We start from the raw sequence: 25262 nt of genomic DNA on the forward strand, positions 1-25262 counted from the left end.
TCTGCGTACTCAGACAGAATAGAACAGGAGTTTGGACTCAAACAAAATGTATGTGTGCGAAGCCGATTCAGAGATTTTATGAAATAGTTCAAGCACAATGTCATTAAGGAGTGTCCACACTAGGACCAAATAGGATCATTCTGGACATGAAGTCAGTCTCGTCCAAAAGGAGTGACTGTATCACAATGTAAATGAAGGTTGGGTTTGTTTCAACCCTGCCCACATGCCCACAGCTGGCAGCACACAAGTAATCATCAATTCAGAGTGCAGCAGCACACAACTCGTAATGCCCATGGTAATATTTGGGTTGACTTTGGATACCCCTATCGGGCTAGTTAAGGGCCATCGGTAAACATTTACAATAGCTCCAAATGCCAATCACTTAAAACCCCCAAACCAACTATAAATTGTAGACATTAATATATAAATATTGAAAGTGTTTACTGATACAACTAAAAGGTGTGCAACATGAAAATATTGTCTAATTTACATTGTAATGTATTGGCGGTCCCTAACTATAGGAGATAGGTTATCCAATGTCAAACCAAATTTGCCACAGTCGCACACCAGCCGGCTGAAGTTAATTGGCAAAATAATTTGGATAACACTTCCCACCTGCAAACACACACAAGAGACATCCACATCAAACCACACCCCGAAACCAACTCGCATTTCAATTCGGTCATGGCCGCTGGCATTTCTTAATGATTCAAATCTAAAACAAGGCCATATCAGGAAGTGCAGTCACCCTTTAACCTTGTTTGGCATAGATAGGAGTAGACAATCATTGGCACACTACTCCTTATAAACAGCGCTCTGCTTTCAACTTTGAGCTATTTCATATGTCTTTTACAGCACCCGCCTGATGCAATACACACACTCACAGAGTGTTTAGTACTGGGACAAAGTGCATTACAAGTGGTAAACAGGTACACACACTCACAGAGTGTTTAGTACTGGGACAAAGTGCATTACAAGTGGTAAACAGGTACACACACTCACAGAGTGTTTAGTACTGGGACAAAGTGCATTACAAGTGGTAAACAGGTACACACACTCACAGAGTGTTTAGTACTGGGACAAAGTGCATTACAAGTGGTAAACAGGTACACACACTCACAGAGTGTTTAGTACTGGGACAAAGTGCATTACAAGTGGTAAACAGGTACAAATACTCACAGATTAATACAACTAAATGAGTCAATAGCCTTTCCAGTTTTATTCCAGTCAAGGGTCAATATGATTTCAGGATAAGGAAAGGTAGAGGAACTGAAATAGTTTGATCTCATTGCAACCAATAAAAGACAAGTCATTTTGTCAATTGTTCCTAAACCACTGGGGAAAGTGCACCAATTGCTAGTAAAAAGACAGAACTGTACAGTGTTTTTAACATTCCACAGGTGGGCTCTCATAGCGTCGATATAATCAGGACAGAATCCATGGAGCCTCTGTGAAGCCATGTAAAATGGGCCCCTATGTGAACATCTCCCCAACCTACAGGACCCCTGATGAGTTTAGCAGGATAAACCCACTCACCTCTAAAGTCCTACCTCCCCCTCTTCTCTTGCTCTCCTCCTCCCTTCATGTCTCAGCTCCTGTCCAAAGTCCCCATACTGTAGGAAGTAGATAACTCTGTCCAAAGTCCCCATACTGTAGGAAGTAGATAACTCTGTCCAAAGTCCCCATACTGTAGGAAGTAGATAACTCTGTCCAAAGTCCCCATACTGTAGGAAGTAGATAACTCTGTCCAGAGTCCCCATACTGTAGGAAGTAGATAACTCTGTCCAGAGTCCCCATACTGTAGGAAGTAGATAACTCTGTCCAGAGTCCCCATACTGTAGGAAATAGATAACTCTGTCCAGAGTCCCCATACTGTAGGAAATAGATAACTCTGTCCAGAGTCCCCATACTGTAGGAAATAGATAACTCTGTCCAAAGTCCCCATACTGTAGGAAGTAGATAACTCTGTCCAGAGTCCCCATACTGTAGGAAGTAGATAACTCTGTCCAAAGTCCCCATACTGTAGGAAATAGATAACTCTGTCCAGAGTCCCCATACTGTAGGAAGTAGATAACTCTGTCCAGAGTCCCCATACTGTAGGAAGTAGATAACTCTGTCCAGAGTCCCCATACTGTAGGAAGTAGATAACTCTGTCCAGAGTCCCCATACTGTAGGAAGTAGATAACTCTGTCCAGAGTCCCCATACTGTAGGAAGTAGATAACTCTGTCCAGAGTCCCCATACTGTAGGAAGTAGATAACTCTGTCCAGAGTCCCCATACTGTAGGAAGTAGATAACTCTGCAACTGGTCTGTGTACTCAGACAGAATAGAACAGAAGTTTGGACTCAAACAAAATAGATGTGTGCGAAGCCGATTCAGAGATTTGATTAAAGTTCAAACACAATGTCACTGAGGAGTGTCCACATTAGGACCAAAGTAAATAGACAATCACTCTCAGTGTTACATTTCTTAGCGTTTACAGTATTAAGTGTCAACACTCCAGGTATCAACAGGAGCCCTATGAACCCTCTCCCAAATGCAGTGCACTATATAGGGAATGGGATGCCTTTTGAGACTTAACCATAATATCTGGTTGAGTTGGGAAACAGGAAACAGGTGTGTTGTATAACTTGTGTGGCTGGATTAACTCTAAGGCCTAGTGTTCTCAGATACCAGAGAGGAGGAGATAAGGAGATGAGAGGAGAGGAGGTTGGAGAGGAGAGGAGGAGATGAGGAGAGGAGGGTGGACAGGTTGGTTGTATAACTTGTGTGGCTGGATTGACCCTCAAGCCTAGTGTTCCCATTACTCTTCAACATGCTGTCCAATTCTCCCCCCTCCTCCTCTTGTCCTCCTCTTCCTTTCCTGTCCTCCATGTTATGTAGGCTGTAGAGGGTTGGAGGGTGGAAGGCAGAGGAGGAGGGGGGATGGTGGAGAGGAGGGTGGACCGGAGAGGAGGAGGAGGAGGAGGAGGGAGAGGAGAGGAGGAGGAGAGGTGGAAGAGAGGGGGGAGAAGAGGAGAGGAGAGGAGAGGTGATGACTGGAAAGGAGGAGAGGAAAGGAGAGGAGGGGAAGAGTGGAGGGCAGGAGAGAGGAGAGGAGGAGAGGAGGGGAATTGAGGAAGGAGGAGGGGAGGAGAGGAGGGGCACTGCAGGGTACAGGAGATGAATAGTGGTATAGGAGCCTCTCCTCCTGCCTTTTGTAACAGGGTGGATGGGTGACATGTGAATACTGTGGCTGCAGGGTCATTGTGAGGGCTCCTGACTGAGATGCTTTCCCACTGTCAGACACACACACCCATCTACACACTGTTTATGTTCTCATTCCCAGACTCTGGCAGTTCTTTACCCTCTCACAATACATAAACATGAGTCTCTCTCTCACACACCCCTGTCTCTCTCTCTCCCCCCCTCTCTCCCCTCTCTACCCTCTCTACCCTCTCACAATACATAAACATGAGTCTCTCTCTCTCACACACCCCTGTCTCTCTCTCTCCCCCTCTCTCCCCTCTCTCTCTCTCCCTCCCCCCCTCTCTCTCTCCCCCTCTCTCTCTCTCACCCCCCCCTCTCTCCCTCTCTCTCTCCCCCTCTCTCTCTCACCCCCTCTCTCCCCTCTCTCTCTCCCTCCCCTGTCTCTCTCTCTCCCCTCTCTCTCTCTCACCCCCATCTCCCTCTGCCCCCCACTCTCTCTCTCTCAATTCAATGTTCAATTTAATTTAAATAGATAATAAACAAAAGTAAAAAAAACAATACACATAATTACAGTAAACATTACATTCACAAAAGTTCCAAAAGATTAAAGACATTTTAAATGTTATATTACGTGCAAATAGTTAACATACAAAAGGGCAAATAAATAAACATAAATAGGGGTTGTATTTACAATGGTGTTTGTTCCTCACTGTTTGCCATTGTCTTATTTTCGCACATCTTCACACATCTCCCAAATAGGGAGATTATCATAATTGGGTTTGTTTTGGAATTCTTTGCGGGTCTGTGTAATCTGAGGGAAATATGTGTCTCTAATATGGTCATACATTTGGCAGGAGTTTAGGAAGTGCAGCTCAGTTTCCACCTCATTTTGTGGGCAGTGTGCACATATCCTGTCTGCTCTTGAGAGCCTACGGCTGCCTTTCTCAATAGCAAGGCTCACTGTACATAGTCAAAGATTTCCTTCATTTTGGGTCAATCACAGTGGTCAGGTATTCTGCCACTGTATACTCTCTGTTTAGGGACAAATAGCATTCTAGTTTGCTCTGTTTTTTTGTTAATTACTTGACACATTGGTAAGAATTATCTTTTTGTTTCTCATGATTTGGTTAGGTCTAATTGTTTTGCTGTCCTGGGGCACTGTGGGGTCTGTGTGTGTTTGTGTTTGTGTTTCTCTCTCTCTCTCTCTCTCTCTCTCTCTCTCTCCCTCTCTTTCTCTCTCGGTGTCTCCAAGACAAGTACTGACCCATGGGCTATCCTCTATATGAATGCAGCTGCCACTATATTTGTATTTATTATGGATCCCCATTAGTTCCTGCCAAGGGAGCAGCTACTCTTCCTGGGGTCCAGCAAAGTTAAGGCAGTTATACAATTTTAAAAACATTACAATACAATCACAACAGATTTCACAACACATTAAGCGTGGTGAAAGCCATTGGATGCCATTTATCATAGCGCGTTGCTCTTTATTACGGGTGATAGGGACACATCATTGCATTTTGTATCAGAAAGTAGGCTGGCCCTCCTTGAAGTCTCATAGATTGATGCATTGTGCTTTTGTTGTCTATAAAGCCCTCTTGCATCAACTTCTGCCATACCTAACCTCATTGCTAACCTCCAGACGTATAAGTTACCAGACATGGACTCAGCGATGGCTAACCCTGGAGATCCCGTCACTAACCCACCCAGTTACCAGACATGGACTCAGGGATGGCTAACCCTGGAGATCCCGTCACTAACCCACCCAGTTACCAGACATGGACTCAGGGATGGCTAACCCTGGTAAATCTGCTTTTAGTTTTTTTCCTCCTCTCATGTGGAATGATCTCCAAAAGTTCTTAAAGTTGGTGGAGTTGGTGCCTCTAGGGGCAGGCCGGTCCAACCCTGTTCCTGCAGAGCTACCTTTCTATAGGTTTTCGCTCAAACCACAGTCGTAACTAACCAGATTCTGCTTATTAACCAGATAATTATTAGAATCGGGTTCGTTCGATTAGGGTTGGAGGGAAAACCTATAGGATGGTAATCCTCCAGGAACAGGGTTGGAGAGAACACCAACAGGAGGGTAGCTCTCCAGAAACAGGGTTGGAGAGAACACCTACAGGAGGGTAGCTCTCCAGGAACAGGGTTGGAGAGAACACCTACAGGAGGGTAGCTCTCCAGGAACAGGGTTGGAGAGAACACCAACAGGAGGGTAGCTCTCCAGGAACAGGCTTGGAGAGAACACCTACAGGAGGGTAGCTCTCCAGGAACAGTGTTGGAGAGAACACCTACAGGAGGGTAGCTCTCCAGGAACAGGGTTGGAGAGAACACCTACAGGAGGGTAGCTCTCCAGGAACAGAGTTGGAGAGAACACCTACAGGAGGGTAGCTCTCCAGGAACAGGGTTGGAGAGAACACCTACAGGAGGGTAGCTCTCCAGGAACAGGGTTGGAGAGAACACCTACAGGAGGGTAGCTCTCCAGGAACAGGGTTGGAGAAAACACCTAGAGGAGGGTAGCTCTCCAGGAACAGGGTTGGAGAGAACACCTACAGGAGGGTAGCTCTCCAGGAACAGGGTTGGAGAAAACACCTACAGGACGGTAGCTCTCCAGGAACAGGGATGGAGGGAAAACCTACAGGAGGGTAGCTCTCCAGGAACAGGCTTGGAGAGAACACCTACAGGAGGGTAGCTCTCCAGGAACAGGCTTGGAGAGAACACCTACAGGAGGGTAGCTCTCCAGGAACAGGCTTGGAGAGAACACCTAGATCTGAATGAATGAAATATTCTTATTAAATACTTTTTTCTTTACATAGTTGAATGTGCTGATAACAAAACCACACAAAAATTATCAATGGAAATAAAATGTATCAACCCATGGAGGTCTGGATTTGGAGTCACAATCAAAATTAAAGTGGAAAGCCACACTACAGGCTGATCCAACTTTGTAATGTCCTTAAAACAAGTCAAAATGAGGCTCAGTAGTGTGTGTGGCCTCCACATGCCTGTATGACCTCCTTACAACGCCTGGGCATGCTCCTGATGAGGCCAACATGAGTGAAAGAGTGAAAGCACCGCCAACATTCAAAAGTGACCAAAACATCAGCCAGGAAGCATAGGAACTGAGAAGTGGTCTGTGGTCACCACCTGCAGAACCACTCCTTTATTGGGGGTGTCTTGCTAATTGCCTATAATTTACACCTGTGGTCTATTCCATTTGCACAACAGCATGTGAAATTTATTGTTAATCAGTGTTGCTTCCTAAGTGGACAGTTTGATTTCACAGAAGTGTGATTGACTTGGAGTTTACATTGTGTTGTTTAAGTGTTCCCTTTATTTTTTTGAGCAGTGTATGTATGTATGCATAGTGTAATTGATATGTAAATATGTAGATATGCACAGTGTAATAATGTGTATATATGTAGATATGCACAGTGTAATTGATGTGTATATTTGTAGATATGCACAGTGTAATTGATGTGTATATATGTAGATATGCACAGTGTAATAATGTGTATATATGTAGATATGCACAGTGTATTTGATGTGTATATTTGTAGATATGCACAGTGTAATTGATGTGTATATATGTAGATATGCACAGTGTAATAATGTGTATATATGTAGATTTGCACAGTGTAATTGATGTGTATATATGTAGATATGCACAGTGTAATTGATGTGTATATATGTAGATATGCACAGTGTAATTGATGTGTATATATGTAGATATGCACAGTGTAATTGATGTGTATATATGTAGATATGCACAGTGTAATTGATGTGTATATATGTAGATATGCACAGTGTAATTGATGTGTATATATGTAGATATGCACAGTGTAATTGATGTGTATATATGTAGATATGCATAGTGTAATTGATGTATATATTTGTAGATATTCATAGTGTAATTGATGTGTATATAGGTAGATATTCATAGTGTAATTGATGTGTATATAGGTAGATATGCATAGTGTAATTGATGTGTATATAGGTAGATATTCATAGTGTAATTGATGTGTATATAGGTAGATATTCATAGTGTAATTGATGTGTATATAGGTAGATATGCATAGTGTAATTGATGTGTATATATGTAGATATGCACAGTGTCATTGATGTGTATATATGTAGATATGCACAGTGACATTGATGTGTATATAGGTAGATATGCATAGTGTAATTGATGTGTATATATGTAGATATGCACAGTGTAATTGATGTGTATATATGTAGATATTCATAGTGTAATTGATGTGTATATAGGTAGATATGCACAGTGTAATTGATGTGTATATATGTAGATATTCATAGTGTAATTGATGTGTATATATGTAGATATGCACAGTGTAATTGATGTGTATATAGGTAGATATGCATAGTGTAATTGATGTGTATATATGTAGATATGCACAGTGTAATTGATGTGTATATAGGTAGATATGCATAGTGTAATTGATGTGTATATATGTAGATATGCACAGTGTAATTGATGTGTATATAGGTAGATATGCACAGTGTAATTGATGTGTATATATGTAGATATTCATAGTGTAATTGATGTGTATATATGTAGATATGCACAGTGTAATTGATGTGTATATAGGTAGATATGCATAGTGTAATTGATGTGTATATATGTAGATATGCACAGTGTAATTGATGTGTATATAGGTAGATATGCATAGTGTAATTGATGTGTATATAGGTAGATATGCATAGTGTAATTGATGTGTATATAGGTAGATATGCACAGTGTAATTGATGTGTATATATGTAGATATTCATAGTGTAATTGATGTGTATATATGTAGATATGCACAGTGTAATTGATGTGTATATAGGTAGATATGCATAGTGTAATTGATGTGTATATAGGTAGATATGCATAGTGTAATTGATGTGTATATATGTAGATATGCACAGTGTCATTGATGTGTATATATGTAGATATGCACAGTGTAATTGATGTGTATATATGTAGATATTCATAGTGTAATTGATGTGTATATAGGTAGATATGCATAGTGTAATTGATGTGTATATATGTAGATACGCACAGTGTAATTGATGTGTATATATGTAGATATGCATAGTGTAATTGATGTGTATATATGTAGATATTCATAGTGTAATTGATGTGTATATAGGTAGATATGCATCGTGTAATTGATGTGTATATAGGTAGATATGCACAGTGTATTTGATGTGTATATATGTAGACACGCACAATGTAATTGATGTGTATATATGTAGATATTCATAGTGTAATTGATGTGTATATAGGTAGATATGCACAGTGTAATAATGTGTATATATGTAGATTTGCACAGTGTAATTGATGTGTATATATGTAGATATGCACAGTGTAATTGATGTGTATATATGTAGATATGCACAGTGTAATTGATGTGTATATATGTAGATATGCACAGTGTAATTGATGTGTATATATGTAGATATGCACAGTGTAATTGATGTGTATATATGTAGATATGCACAGTGTAATTGATGTGTATATATGTAGATATGCACAGTGTAATTGATGTGTATATATGTAGATATGCACAGTGTAATTGATGTGTATATATGTAGATATGCATAGTGTAATTGATGTATATATTTGTAGATATTCATAGTGTAATTGATTTGTATATAGGTAGATATTCATAGTGTAATTGATGTGTATATAGGTAGATATGCATAGTGTAATTGATGTGTATATAGGTAGATATTCATAGTGTAATTGATGTGTATATAGGTAGATATTCATAGTGTAATTGATGTGTATATAGGTAGATATGCATAGTGTAATTGATGTGTATATATGTAGATATGCACAGTGTCATTGATGTGTATATATGTAGATATGCACAGTGACATTGATGTGTATATAGGTAGATATGCATAGTGTAATTGATGTGTATATATGTAGATATGCACAGTGTAATTGATGTGTATATATGTAGATATTCATAGTGTAATTGATGTGTATATAGGTAGATATGCACAGTGTAATTGATGTGTATATATGTAGATATTCATAGTGTAATTGATGTGTATATATGTAGATATGCACAGTGTAATTGATGTGTATATAGGTAGATATGCATAGTGTAATTGATGTGTATATATGTAGATATGCACAGTGTAATTGATGTGTATATAGGTAGATATGCATAGTGTAATTGATGTGTATATATGTAGATATGCACAGTGTAATTGATGTGTATATAGGTAGATATGCACAGTGTAATTGATGTGTATATATGTAGATATTCATAGTGTAATTGATGTGTATATATGTAGATATGCACAGTGTAATTGATGTGTATATAGGTAGATATGCATAGTGTAATTGATGTGTATATATGTAGATATGCACAGTGTAATTGATGTGTATATAGGTAGATATGCATAGTGTAATTGATGTGTATATAGGTAGATATGCATAGTGTAATTGATGTGTATATAGGTAGATATGCACAGTGTAATTGATGTGTATATATGTAGATATTCATAGTGTAATTGATGTGTATATATGTAGATATGCACAGTGTAATTGATGTGTATATAGGTAGATATGCATAGTGTAATTGATGTGTATATAGGTAGATATGCATAGTGTAATTGATGTGTATATATGTAGATATGCACAGTGTCATTGATGTGTATATATGTAGATATGCACAGTGTAATTGATGTGTATATATGTAGATATTCATAGTGTAATTGATGTGTATATAGGTAGATATGCATAGTGTAATTGATGTGTATATATGTAGATACGCACAGTGTAATTGATGTGTATATATGTAGATATGCATAGTGTAATTGATGTGTATATATGTAGATATTCATAGTGTAATTGATGTGTATATAGGTAGATATGCATCGTGTAATTGATGTGTATATAGGTAGATATGCACAGTGTATTTGATGTGTATATATGTAGACACGCACAGTGTAATTGATGTGTATATATGTAGATATTCATAGTGTAATTGATGTGTATATAGGTAGATATGCATAGTGTAATTGATGTGTATATATGTAGATACGCACAGTGTAATTGATGTGTATATATGTAGATATGCATAGTGTAATTGATGTGTATATATGTAGATATTCATAGTGTAATTGATGTGTATATAGGTAGATATGCATCGTGTAATTGATGTGTATATAGGTAGATATGCACAGTGTAATTGATGTGTATATATGTAGACACGCACAGTGTAATTGATGTGTATATATGTAGATATTCATAGTGTAATTGATGTGTATATAGGTAGATATTCATAGTGTAATTGATGTGTATATAGGTAGATATGCATCGTGTACTTGTGTATTGATGTGTTCATTTATGTCTCATCACGCTGCTTCAATAAAAGTGAAATAAATATATAATGTGATGGTGTGGAGGTCCACCTGTTCCAGGAGGAGTAGCTAGGCTCCTTAAGCAAAGCTACTACACTTGGTCAGTGTTCATGCATGTGTTGGGTCAGCATAAAACAATGTTCTAGGATGTGATTTGATTTGCCCATTCTTATGCAGAACTTATGAGGTTAAAAGTGATGAAGAGCACAATGGAAAGGAAGCGTTCAGTGATTACCCTGGTCACACCGGCTGCTCTCAGAATAGACAATCGGACAATTTATTTATTTATTATTATTATGTTTCTTCTTGGGCCTCTATAACTATATCTATTTTTTTTGTGTGTGTGTGATTTGGACTAATCCCCTCTACAACACGGAACTCCACTAATCTACTGACGGAACGCAAGAGGTGGCTAACAACAGACCTCCATCCTATGCTAGCTTGCTACCGATGTCCTGGCTAGCTGTCTAAATCGCCGTGACCCCCAAACCAACCTCTCCACTCCCTGGACCCTTTTGATCACTCGACTAAGGATGCCTCTCCTTAATGTCAATATGTCTTGTCCATTGCTGTTCTGGTTAGTGTTTATTGGCTTATTTCACTGTAGAGCCTCTAGTCCTGCTCACTATACCTTATCCAACTTATTAGTTCCACCACCCACACATGCTATGACATCTCCTGGTTTCAATGATGTTTCTAGAGACAATATCTCTCTCTTCATCACTCAATACCTAGATTTACCTCCACTGTATTCACATCCTACCATACCTTTGTCTGTACATTATACCTTGATGCTATTTTATCGCCCCCAGAAACCTCCTTTTACTCTCTGTTCCAGACGTTCTAGACGACCAATTCTTATTGCTTTTAGCCGTACCCTTATTCTTCTCCTCCTATGTTCCTCTGGCGATGTAGAGGTGAATCCAGGCCCTGCAGTGCCTAGCTCCACTCCTATTCCCCAGGCGCTCTCTTTTGATGACTTCTGTAACCGTAATAGCCTTGGTTTCATGCATGTTAACATTAGAAGCCTCCTCCCTAAGTTTGTTCTATTCACTGCTTTAGCACACTCTGCCAACCCGGATGTTCTAGCTGTGTCTGAATCCTGGCTTAGGAAGACCACCAAAAATTCAGACATTTTTATTCCAAACTACAACATTTTCAGACAAGATAGGACTGCCAAAGGGGGCGGTGTTGCAATCTACTGCAAAGATAGCCTGCAGAGTTCTGTCCTACTATCCAGGTCTGTACCCAAAAAATTTGAACTTCTACTTTTAAAAATCCACCTCTCTAAAAACAAGTCTCTCACCGTTGCCGCCTGCTATAGACCACCCTCTGCCCCCAGCTGTGCTCTGGACACCATATGTGAACTGATTGCCCCCCATTATCTTCAGAGCTCGTGCTGCTAGGCGACCTAAACTGGAACATGCTTAACACCCCAGCCATCCTACAATCTAAACTTGATGCCCTCAATCTCACACAAATTATCAATGAACCTACCAGGTACCCCCCCAAAGCCTTAAACACGGGCACCCTCATAGATATCATCCTAACCAACTTCCCCTCTAAATACACCTCTGCTGTCTTCAACCAAGATCTCAGCGAACACTGCCTCATTGCCTGCATCCGTAATGGGTCAGTGGTCAAACGACCTCCACTCATCACTGTAAAACGCTCCCTGAAACACTTCAGCGAGCAGGCCTTTCTAATCGACCTGGCCGGGGTATCCTGGAAGGATATTGATCTCATCCCGTCAGTAGAGGATGCCTGGATATTTTTTTTAAATGCCTTCCTAACAATCTCAAATAAACATGCCCCATTCAAGAAATTTAGAACCAGGAACAGATATAGCCCTTGGTTCTCCCCAGACCTGACTGCCCTTAACCAACACAAAAACATCCTATGGCGTTCTGCATTAGCATCGAACAGCCCCCGTGATATGCAGCTGTTCAGGGAAGCTAGAAACCGTTATACACAGGCAGTTAGAAAAGCCAAGGCTAGCTTTTTCAAGCAGAAATTTGCTTCCTGCAACACTAACTCTAAAAAGTTCTGGGACACTGTAAAGTCCATGGAGAATAAGAACACCTCCTCCCAGCTGCCCACTGCGATGAAGATAGGAAACACTGTCACCACTGATAAATCCACCATAATTGAGAATTTCAATAATCATTTTTCTACGGCTGGCCATGCTTTCCACCTGGCTACTCCTACCCCGGTCAACAGCACTGCACCCCCAACAGCAACTCGCCCAAGCCTTCCCCATTTCTCCTTCTCCCAAATCCATTCAGCTGAAGTTCTGAAAGAGCTGAAAAATCTGGACCCCTACAAATCAGCCGGGCTAGACAATCTGGACCCTTTCTTTCTAAAATTATCTGCCGAAATTGTTGCCACCCCTATTACTAGCCTGTTCAACCTCTCTTTCGTGTCGTCTGAGATTCCCAAAGATTGGAAAGCAGCTGCGGTCATCCCCTCTTCAAAGGGGGGACACTCTTGACCCAAACTGCTACAGACCTATATCTATCCTACCATGCCTTTCTAAGGTCTTCGAAAGCCAAGTCAACAAACAGATTACCGACCATTTCGAATCTCACCATACCTTCTCTGCTATGCAATCTGGTTTCAGAGCTGGTCATGGGTGCACCTCAGCCACGCTCAAGGTCCTAAACGATATCTTAACCGCCATCGATAAGAAACATTACTGTGCAGCCGTATTCATTGATCTGGCCAAGGCTTTCGACTCTGTCAACCACCACATCCTCATCGGCAGACTCGACAGCCTTGGTTTCTCAAATGATTGCCTCGCCTGGTTCACCAACTACTTCTCTGATAGAGTTCAGTGTGTCAAATCGGAGGGTCTGCTGTCCGGACCTCTGGCGGTCTCTATGGGGGTGCCACAGGGTTCAATTCTTGGACCGACTCTCTTCTCTGTATACATCAATGAGGTCGCTCTTGCTGCTGGTGAGTCTCTGATCCACCTCTACGCAGACGACACCATTCTGTATACTTCCGGCCCTTCTTTAGACACTGTGTTAACAACCTCCAGGCAAGCTTCAATGCCATACAACTCTCCTTCCGTGGCCTCCAATTGCTCTTAAATACAAGTAAAACTAAATGCATGCTCTTCAACCGATCGCTACCTGCACCTACCCGCCTGTCCAACATCACTACTCTGGACGGCTCTGACTTAGAATACGTGGACAACTACAAATACTTAGGTGTCTGGTTAGACTGTAAACTCTCCTTCCAGACCCATATCAAACATCTCCAATCCAAAGTTAAATCTAGAATTGGCTTCCTATTTCGCAACAAAGCATCCTTCACTCATGCTGCCAAACATACCCTTGTAAAATTGACCATCCTACCAATCCTCGACTTTGGCGATGTCATTTACAAAATAGCCTCCAATACCCTACTCAACAAATTGGATGCAGTCTATCACAGTGCAATCCGTTTTGTCACCAAAGCCCCATATACTACCCACCATTGCGACCTGTACGCTCTCGTTGGCTGGCCCTCGCTTCATACTCGTCGCCAAACCCACTGGCTCCATGTCATCTACAAGACCCTGCTAGGTAAAGTCCCCCTTATCTCAGCTCGCTGGTCACCATAGCATCTCCCACCTGTAGCACACGCTCCAGCAGGTATATCTCTCTAGTCACCCCCAAAACCAATTCTTTCTTTGGCCGCCTCTCCTTCCAGTTCTCTGCTGCCAATGACTGGAACGAACTACAAAAATCTCTTAAATTGGAAACACTTATCTCCCTCACTAGCTTTAAGCACCAACTGTCAGAGCATCTTACAGATTACTGCACCTGTACATAGCCCACCTATAATTTAGCCCAAACAACTACCTCTTTCCCAACTGTATTTAATTTATTTATTTATTTTGCTCCTTTGCACCCCATTATTTTTATTTCTACTTTGCACATTCTTCCATTGCAAAACTACCATTCCAGTGTTTTACTTGCTAAATTGTATTTACTTTGCCACCATGGCCTTTTTTGCCTTTAACTCCCTTCTCACCTAATTTGCTCACATTGTATATAGACTTGTTTTTTTACTGTATTATTGACTGTATGTTTGTTTTACTCCATGTGTAACTCTGTGTCGTTGTATGTGTCGAACTGCTTTGCTTTATCTTGGCCAGGTCGTAATTGTAAATGAGAACTTGCCTACCTGGTTAAATAAAGGTAAAATAAAAAAAATTAAATAAAAAACATGACCAGCCAGTGGTCACTTAGTGTTTAACCTCTGTGACCGTGACTGGGCAAGGGTTCAAGCCAAACCCTGCCCCAGAGAGTGACCGCTGTGTTGAGCAACCTTGGCTGAACTTGCTGAACCGTTTGCGGTCGGATGGAATTCTCCTCTCCTGTGGTCATCACACACTACCACTGCAGAGCACCCTGGGTAAGGGCAGTCCCCCCCCTCTCTTGCTCTCTCTCACTCATTCTCTCTCTCTCTCATTCTCTCTCACTCTCTGTTTCTCTCTCTCTGTCTCTCTCTCTCTCTCTCTCACTCCCTCTCTCTCTCTCACTCTCTATCTATCTATCTATCTATCTATCTATCTATCTATCTATCTATCTATCTCTCTCTCTCTCTCTCTCTCTCTCTATCTATCTCTCTTTCCCTCTAAGGTCTGGGGGGAGGTAGTGGAGGGAGAGAGAGACTGAGAGACTGGGAGGTCTGGTCTCGCGGTCAGTGGCTGGACCTCACTGTGCCTTGGCAGCCGTCATGTCTTTAGCAAAGCCAACATGTTTGTTTTAGGATATCATCAGGCTTCTCATTTACAGGAACCCAGCCTGTGGTCCGATAGCATTCCCAAATCCCTACCCCCTCACTGATGCCAGACTTGAGAAATTCTATAATTGTATGCAACACTGTAGGATAGATATGTTTACTTGCATATCTATTTTGGGGTAGGGAGATAGCAGAGGTGGGCTGGATGGATAGACATACAGACTACCCCAGTGCCCTCTTAAGTAATAAAGTAGAGGTGGACTGGATGGATAGACATACAAACTACCCCAGTGCCCTCTTAAAAGTAAGAAAGTAGAGGTGGGCTGGATGGATAGACATACAGACTACCCCAGTGCCATCTTAAGTAATAAAGTAGAGGTGGGCTGGATGGATAGACATACAAACTACCCCAGTGCCCTCTTAAAAGTAAGAAAGTAGAGGTGGGCTGGATGGATAGACATACAGACTACCCCAGTGCCCTCTTAAGTAAGAAAGTAGAGGTGGGCTGGATGGATGGACATACAGACTACCCCAGTGTCCTCTTAAGTAAGAAAGTAGGGCTGGGCTAGATGGATAGACATACAGACTACCCCAGTGCCCTCTTAAGTAAGAAAGTCGGGTTGGGCTGGATGGATGGACATACAGACTTTCCCAATGCCCTCTTAAGTAAGAAAGTAGGGTTGGGCTGGATGGATAGACATACAGACTACCCCAGTGCCCTCTTAAGTAAGAAAGTAGAGGTGGGCTGGATGGATAGACATACAGACCACCCCAGTGCCCTCTTAAGTAAGAAAGTAGAGGTGGGCTGGATGGATAGCCATACAAACTACCCCAGTGCCCTCTTAAGTAAGAAAGTAGAGGTGGGCTTGATGGATAGACATACAGACTACCCCAGTGCCCTCTTAAAAGTAAGAAAGTAGAGGTGGGCTGGATGGATAGACATACAAACTACCCCAGTGCCCTCTTAAGTAAGAAAGTAGAGGTGGGCTGGATGGATAGACATACAGACTACCCCAGTGCCCTCTTAAGTAAGAAAGTAGAGGTGGGCTGGATGGATAGACATACAGACTACCCCAGTGCCCTCTTAAGTAAGAAAGTAGAGGTGGGCTGGATGGATAGACATACAGACTACCCCAGTGCCCTCTTAAGTAAGAAAGTAGGGATGGCTGGATGGATAGACATACAGACTAACCCAGTGCCCTCTTAAGTAAGAAAGTAGAGGTGGGCTGGATGGATAGACATACAGACTACCCCAGTGCCCTCTTAAGTAAGAAAGTAGGGTTGGGCTGGATGGATGGACATACAGACTATCCCAATGCCCTCTTAAGTAAGAAAGTAGGGTTGGGCTGGATGGATGGACATACAGACTACCCCAGTGCCCTCTTAAGTAAGAAAGTAGGGTTGGGCTGGATGGATAGCCATACAGACTACCCCAGTGCCCTCTTAAGTAAGAAAGTAGAGGTGGGCTGGATGGATAGACATACAGACCACCCCAGTGCCCTCTTAAGTAAGAAAGTAGAGGTGGGCTGGATGGATAGCCATACAAACTACCCCAGTGCCCTCTTAAGTAAGAAAGTAGAGGTGGGCTTGATGGATAGACATACAGACTACCCCAGTGCCCTCTTAAAAGTAAGAAAGTAGAGGTGGGCTGGATGGATAGACATACAGACTACCCCAGTGCCCTCTTAAGTAAGAAAGTAGAGGTGGGCTGGATGGATAGACATACAGACTACCCCAGTGCCCTCTTAAGTAAGAAAGTAGGGTTGGGCTGGATGGATAGCCATACAAACTACCCCAGTGCCCTCTTAAGTAAGAAAGTAGAGGTGGGCTGGATGGATAGACATACAGACTACCCCAGTGCCCTCTTAAGTAAGAAAGTAGGGTTGGGCTGGATGGATAGCCATACAAACTACCCCAATGCCCTCTTAAGTAAGAAAGTAGAGGTGGGCTGGATGGATAGACATACAGACTACCCCAGTGCCCTCTTAAGTAAGAAAGTAGAGGTGGGCTGGATGGATGGACATACAGACTACCCCAGTGCCCTCTTAAGTAAGAAAGTAGGGATGGCTGGATGGATAGACATACAGACTACCCCAGTGCCCTCTTAAGTAAGAAAGTAGAGGTGGGCTGGATGGATAGACATACAGACTACCCCAGTGCCCTCTTAAGTAAGAAAGTAGAGGTGGGCTGGATGGATAGACATACAGACTACCCCAGTGCCCTCTTAAGTAAGAAAGTCGGGTTGGGCTGGATGGATGGACATACAGACTTTCCCAATGCCCTCTTAAGTAAGAAAGTAGGGTTGGGCTGGATGGATAGACATACAGACTACCCCAGTGCCCTCTTAAGTAAGAAAGTAGAGGTGGGCTGGATGGATAGACATACAGACTACCCCAGTGCCCTCTTAAGTAAGAAAGTAGGGTTGGGCTGGATGGATGGACATACAGACTATCCCAATGCCCTCTTAAGTAAGAAAGTAGGGTTGGGCTGGATGGATGGACATACAGACTACCCCAGTGCCCTCTTAAGTAAGAAAGTAGGGTTGGGCTGGATGGATAGACATACAGACTACCCCAGTGCCCTCTTAAGTAAGAAAGTAGAGGTGGGCTGGATGGATAGACATACAGACTACCCCAGTGCCCTCTTAAGTAAGAAAGTAGAGGTGGGCTGGATGGATAGCCATACAAACTACCCCAGTGCCCTCTTAAGTAAGAATGTAGAGGTGGGCTTGATGGATAGACATACAAACTACCCCAGTGCCCTCTTAAAAGTAAGAAAGTAGAGGTGGGCTGGATGGATAGACATACAGACTACCCCAGTGCCCTCTTAAGTAAGAAAGTAGGGCTGGGCTGGATGGATGGACATACAGACTATCCCAATGCCCTCTTAAGTAAGAAAGTAGGGTTGGGCTGGATGGATGGACATACAGACTACCCCAGTGCCCTCTTAAGTAAGAAAGTAGGGTTGGGCTGGATGGATAGCCATACAGACTACCCCAGTGCCCTCTTAAGTAAGAAAGTAGAGGTGGGCTGGATGGATAGACATACAGACCACCCCAGTGCCCTCTTAAGTAAGAAAGTAGAGGTGGGCTGGATGGATAGACATACAGACTACCCCAGTGCCCTCTTAAGTAAGAAAGTAGAGGTGGGCTGGATGGATAGACATACAGACTACCCCAGTGCCCTCTTAAGTAAGAAAGTAGAGGTGGGCTGGATGGATAGCCATACAAACTACCCCAGTGCCCTCTTAAGTAAGAAAGTAGAGGTGGGCTTGATGGATAGACATACAAACTACCCCAGTGCCCTCTTAAAAGTAAGAAAGTAGAGGTGGGCTGGATGGATAGACATACAAACTACCCCAGTGCCCTCTTAAGTAAGAAAGTAGAGGTGGGCTGGATGGATAGACATACAGACTACCCCAGTGCCCTCTTAAAAGTAAGAAAGTAGAGGTGGGCTGGATGGATAGACATACAGACTACCCCAGTGCCCTCTTAAAAGTAAGAAAGTAGAGGTGGGCTGGATGGATAGACATACAGACTACCCCAGTGCCCTCTTAAGTAAGAAAGTAGAGGTGGGCTGGATGGATAGACATACAAACTACCCCAGTGCCCTCTTAAGTAAGAAAGTAGAGGTGGGCTGGATGGATAGACATACAGACTACCCCAGTGCCCTCTTAAGTAAGAAAGTAGGGTTGGGCTGGATGGATGGACATACAGACTACCCCAGTGCCCTCTTAAGTAAGAAAGTAGGGATGGCTGGATGGATAGACATACAGACTACCCCAGTGCCCTCTTAAGTAAGAAAGTAGAGGTGGGCTGGATGGATAGACATACAGACTACCCCAGTGCCCTCTTAAGTAAGAAAGTCGGGTTGGGCTGGATGGATGGACATACAGACTTTCCCAATGCCCTCTTAAGTAAGAAAGTAGGGTTGGGCTGGATGGATAGACATACAGACTACCCCAGTGCCCTCTTAAGTAAGAAAGTAGAGGTGGGCTGGATGGATAGACATACAGACTACCCCAGTGCCCTCTTAAGTAAGAAAGTAGGGTTGGGCTGGATGGATGGACATACAGACTATCCCAATGCCCTCTTAAGTAAGAAAGTAGGGTTGGGCTGGATGGATGGACATACAGACTACCCCAGTGCCCTCTTAAGTAAGAAAGTAGAGGTGGGCTGGATGGATAGACATACAGACTACCCCAGTGCCCTCTTAAGTAAGAAAGTAGAGGTGGGCTGGATGGATAGACATACAGACTACCCCAGTGCCCTCTTAAGTAAGAAAGTAGAGGTGGGCTGGATGGATAGCCATACAAACTACCCCAGTGCCCTCTTAAGTAAGAATGTAGAGGTGGGCTTGATGGATAGACATACAAACTACCCCAGTGCCCTCTTAAAAGTAAGAAAGTAGAGGTGGGCTGGATGGATAGACATACAGACTACCCCAGTGCCCTCTTAAGTAAGAAAGTAGGGTTGGGCTGGATGGATGGACATACAGACTATCCCAATACCTCTTAAGTAAGAAAGTAGGGTTGGGCTGGATGGATGGACATACAGACTGCCCCAGTGCCCTCTTAAGTAAGAAAGTAGGGTTGGGCTGGATGGATAGCCATACAGACTACCCCAGTGCCCTCTTAAGTAAGAAAGTAGAGGTGGGCTGGATGGATAGACATACAGACCACCCCAGTGCCCTCTTAAGTAAGAAAGTAGAGGTGGGCTGGATGGATAGACATACAGACTACCCCAGTGCCCTCTTAAGTAAGAAAGTAGAGGTGGGCTGGATGGATAGACATACAGACTACCCCAGTGCCCTCTTAAGTAAGAAAGTAGAGGTGGGCTGGATGGATAGCCATACAAACTACCCCAGTGCCCTCTTAAGTAAGAAAGTAGAGGTGGGCTTGATGGATAGACATACAAACTACCCCAGTGCCCTCTTAAAAGTAAGAAAGTAGAGGTGGGCTGGATGGATAGACATACAAACTACCCCAGTGCCCTCTTAAGTAAGAAAGTAGAGGTGGGCTGGATGGATAGACATACAGACTACCCCAGTGCCCTCTTAAAAGTAAGAAAGTAGAGGTGGGCTGGATGGATAGACATACAGACTACCCCAGTGCCCTCTTAAAAGTAAGAAAGTAGAGGTGGGCTGGATGGATAGACATACAGACTACCCCAGTGCCCTCTTAAGTAAGAAAGTAGAGGTGGGCTGGATGGATAGACATACAAACTACCCCAGTGCCCTCTTAAGTAAGAATGTAGAGGTGGGCTTGATGGATAGACATACAAACTACCCCAGTGCCCTCTTAAAAGTAAGAAAGTAGAGGTGGGCTGGATGGATAGACATACAGACTACCCCAGTGCCCTCTTAAGTAAGAAAGTAGGGTTGGGCTGGATGGATGGACATACAGACTATCCCAATGCCCTCTTAAGTAAGAAAGTAGGGTTGGGCTGGATGGATGGACATACAGACTACCCCAGTGCCCTCTTAAGTAAGAAAGTAGGGTTGGGCTGGATGGATAGCCATACAGACTACCCCAGTGCCCTCTTAAGTAAGAAAGTAGAGGTGGGCTGGATGGATAGACATACAGACCACCCCAGTGCCCTCTTAAGTAAGAAAGTAGAGGTGGGCTGGATGGATAGACATACAGACTACCCCAGTGCCCTCTTAAGTAAGAAAGTAGAGGTGGGCTGGATGGATAGACATACAGACTACCCCAGTGCCCTCTTAAGTAAGAAAGTAGAGGTGGGCTGGATGGATAGCCATACAAACTACCCCAGTGCCCTCTTAAGTAAGAAAGTAGAGGTGGGCTTGATGGATAGACATACAAACTACCCCAGTGCCCTCTTAAAAGTAAGAAAGTAGAGGTGGGCTGGATGGATAGACATACAAACTACCCCAGTGCCCTCTTAAGTAAGAAAGTAGAGGTGGGCTGGATGGATAGACATACAGACTACCCCAGTGCCCTCTTAAAAGTAAGAAAGTAGAGGTGGGCTGGATGGATAGACATACAGACTACCCCAGTGCCCTCTTAAAAGTAAGAAAGTAGAGGTGGGCTGGATGGATAGACATACAGACTACCCCAGTGCCCTCTTAAGTAAGAAAGTAGAGGTGGGCTGGATGGATAGACATACAAACTACCCCAGTGCCCTCTTAAGTAAGAAAGTAGAGGTGGGCTGGATGGATAGACATACAGACTACCCCAGTGCCCTCTTAAGTAAGAAAGTAGGGTTGGGCTGGATGGATGGACATACAGACTATCCCAATGCCCTCTTAAGTAAGAAAGTAGGGTTGGGCTGGATGGATAGACATACAGACTTTCCCAATGCCCTCTTAAGTAAGAAAGTAGGGTTGGGCTGGATGGATAGACATACAGACTACCCCAGTGCCCTCTTAAGTAAGAAAGTAGAGGTGGGCTGGATGGATAGACATACAGACTACCCCAGTGCCCTCTTAAGTAAGAAAGTAGGGTTGGGCTGGATGGATGGACATACAGACTATCCCAATGCCCTCTTAAGTAAGAAAGTAGGGTTGGGCTGGATGGATGGACATACAGACTACCCCAGTGCCCTCTTAAGTAAGAAAGTAGGGTTGGGCTGGATGGATAGCCATACAGACTACCCCAGTGCCCTCTTAAGTAAGAAAGTAGAGGTGGGCTGGATGGATAGACATACAGACCACCCCAGTGCCCTCTTAAGTAATAAAGTAGAGGTGGGCTGGATGGATAGCCATACAAACTACCCCAGTGCCCTCTTAAGTAAGAAAGTAGAGGTGGGCTTGATGGATAGACATACAGACTACCCCAGTGCCCTCTTAAAAGTAAGAAAGTAGAGGTGGGCTGGATGGATAGACATACAAACTACCCCAGTGCCCTCTTAAGTAAGAAAGTAGAGGTGGGCTGGATGGATAGACATACAGACCACCCCAGTGCCCTCTTAAGTAAGAAAGTAGAGGTGGGCTGGATGGATAGCCATACAAACTACCCCAGTGCCCTCTTAAGTAAGAAAGTAGAGGTGGGCTTGATGGATAGACATACAGACTACCCCAGTGCCCTCTTAAAAGTAAGAAAGTAGAGGTGGGCTGGATGGATAGACATACAAACTACCCCAGTGCCCTCTTAAGTAAGAAAGTAGAGGTGGGCTGGATGGATAGACATACAGACTACCCCAGTGCCCTCTTAAAAGTAAGAAAGTAGAGGTGGGCTGGATGGATAGACATACAGACTACCCCAGTGCCCTCTTAAGTAAGAAAGTAGGGTTGGGCTGGATGGATGGACATACAGACTATCCCAATGCCCTCTTAAGTAAGAAAAGGTAGAGGTGGGCTGGATGGATAGACATACAGACTACCCCAGTGCCCTCTTAAGTAAGAAAGTAGAGGTGGGCTGGATGGATAGACATACAGACTACCCCAGTGCCCTCTTAAGTAAGAAAGTAGGGTTGGGCTGGATGGATGGCCATACAAACTACCCCAGTGCCCTCTTAAGTAAGAAAGTAGAGGTGGGCTGGATGGATAGACATACAGACTACCCCAGTGCCCTCTTAAAAGTAAGAAAGTAGAGGTGGGCTGGATGGATAGACATACAGACTACCCCAGTGCCCTCTTAAGTAAGAAAGTAGAGGTGGGCTGGATGGATAGACATACAAACTACCCCAGTGCCCTCTTAAGTAAGAAAGTAGAGGTGGGCTGGATGGATAGACATACAGACTACCCCAGTGCCCTCTTAAAAGTAAGAAAGTAGAGGTGGGCTGGATGGATAGACATACAAACTACCCCAGTGCCCTCTTAAGTAAGAAAGTAGAGGTGGGCTGGATGGATAGACATACAGACTACCCCAGTGCCCTCTTAAGTAAGAAAGTTGAGGTGGGCTGGATGGATAGACATACAGACTACCCCAGTGCCCTCTTAAGTAAGAAAGTAGGGTTGGGCTGGATGAATGGACATACAGACTACCCCAGTGCCCTCTTAAGTAAGAAAGTAGGGTTGGGCTGGATGGATGGACATACAAACTATCCCAATGCCCTCTTAAGTAAGAAAGTAGAGGTGGGCTGGATGGATAGACATACAGACTACCCCAGTGCCGTCTTAAGTAAGAAAATAGAGGTGGGCTGGATGGATAGACATACAGACTACCCCAGTGCCCTCTTAAGTAAGAAAGTAGAGGTGGGCTGGATGGATAGACATACAGACTACCCCAGTGCCCTCTTAAGTAAGAAAGTAGAGGTGGGCTGGATGGATAGACATACAGACTACCCCAGTGCCCTCTTAAGTAAGAAAGTAGAGGTGGGCTGGATGGATAGACATACAGACTACCCCAGTGCCCTCTTAAGTAAGAAAGTAGGGTTGGGCTGGATGAATGGACATACAGACTACCCCAGTGCCCTCTTAAGTAAGAAAGTAGGGTTGGGCTGGATGGATGGACATACAAACTATCCCAATGCCCTCTTAAGTAAGAAAGTAGAGGTGGGCTGGATGGATAGACATACAGACTACCCCAGTGCCGTCTTAAGTAAGAAAGTAGAGGTGGGCTGGATGGATAGACATACAGACTACCCCAGTGCCCTCTTAAGTAAGAAAGTAGAGGTGGGCTGGATGGATAGACATACAGACTACCCCAGTGCCCTCTTAAGTAAGAAAGTAGAGGTGGGCTGGATGGATAGACATACAGACTACCCCAGTGCCCTCTTAAGTAAGAAAGTAGAGGTGGGCTGGATGGATAGACATACAGACTACCCCAGTGCCCTCTTAAGTAAGAAAGTAGAGGTGGGCTGGATGGATAGACATACAGACTACCCCAGTGCCCTCTTAAGTAAGAAAGTAGGGTTGGGCTGGATGAATGGACATACAGACTACCCCAGTGCCCTCTTAAGTAAGAAAGTAGGGTTGGGCTGGATGGATGGACATACAAACTATCCCAATGCCCTCTTAAGTAAGAAAGTAGAGGTGGGCTGGATGGATAGACATACAGACTACCCCAGTGCCGTCTTAAGTAAGAAAGTAGAGGTGGGCTGGATGGATAGACATACAGACTACCCCAGTGCCCTCTTAAGTAAGAAAGTAGAGGTGGGCTGGATGGATAGACATACAGACTACCCCAGTGCCCTCTTAAGTAAGAAAGTAGAGGTGGGCTGGATGGATAGACATACAGACTACCCCAGTGCCCTCTTAAGTAAGAAAGTAGAGGTGGGCTGGATGGATGGACATACAGACTACCCCAGTGCCCTCTTAAGTAAGAAAGTAGGGTTGGGCTGGATGGATAGACATACAGACTACCCCAGTGCCCTCTTAAGTAAGAAAGTAGAGGTGGGCTGCTTAAGTAAGAAAGATGGATAGACATACAGACTACCCCAGTGCCCTCTTAAGTAAGAAAGTAGAGGTGGGCTGGATGGATAGACATACAGACTACCCCAGTGCCCTCTGAAGTAAGAAAGTAGGGTTGGGCTGGATGGATAGACATACAGACTACCCCAGTGCCCCTCTTAAGTAAGAAAGTAGAGGTGGGCTGGATGGATAGACATACAGACTACCCCAGTGCCCTCTTAAGTAAGGAAGTAGGGTTGGGCTGGATGGATAGACATACAGACTACCCCAGTGCCCTCTTAAAAGTAAGAAAGTAGAGGTGGGCTGGATGGATAGACATACAAACTACCCCAGTGCCCTCTTAAGTAAGAAAGTAGAGGTGGGCTGGATGGATAGACATACAGACTACCCCAGTGCCCTCTTAAAAGTAAGAAAGTAGAGGTGGGCTGGATGGATAGACATACAGACTACCCCAGTGCCCTCTTAAAAGTAAGAAAGTAGAGGTGGGCTGGATGGATAGACATACAGACTACCTCAGTGCCCTCTTAAGTAAGAAAGTAGAGGTGGGCTGGATGGATGGACATACAGACTACCCCAGTGCCCTCTTAAGTAAGAAAGTAGGGTTGGGCTGGATGGATAGACATACAGACTACCCCAGTGCCCTCTTAA

The sequence above is a fragment of the Oncorhynchus nerka genome, linkage group LG13, assembly GCF_034236695.1.
Source record: "Oncorhynchus nerka isolate Pitt River linkage group LG13, Oner_Uvic_2.0, whole genome shotgun sequence".
Lineage (NCBI taxonomy): Eukaryota > Metazoa > Chordata > Actinopteri > Salmoniformes > Salmonidae > Oncorhynchus > Oncorhynchus nerka.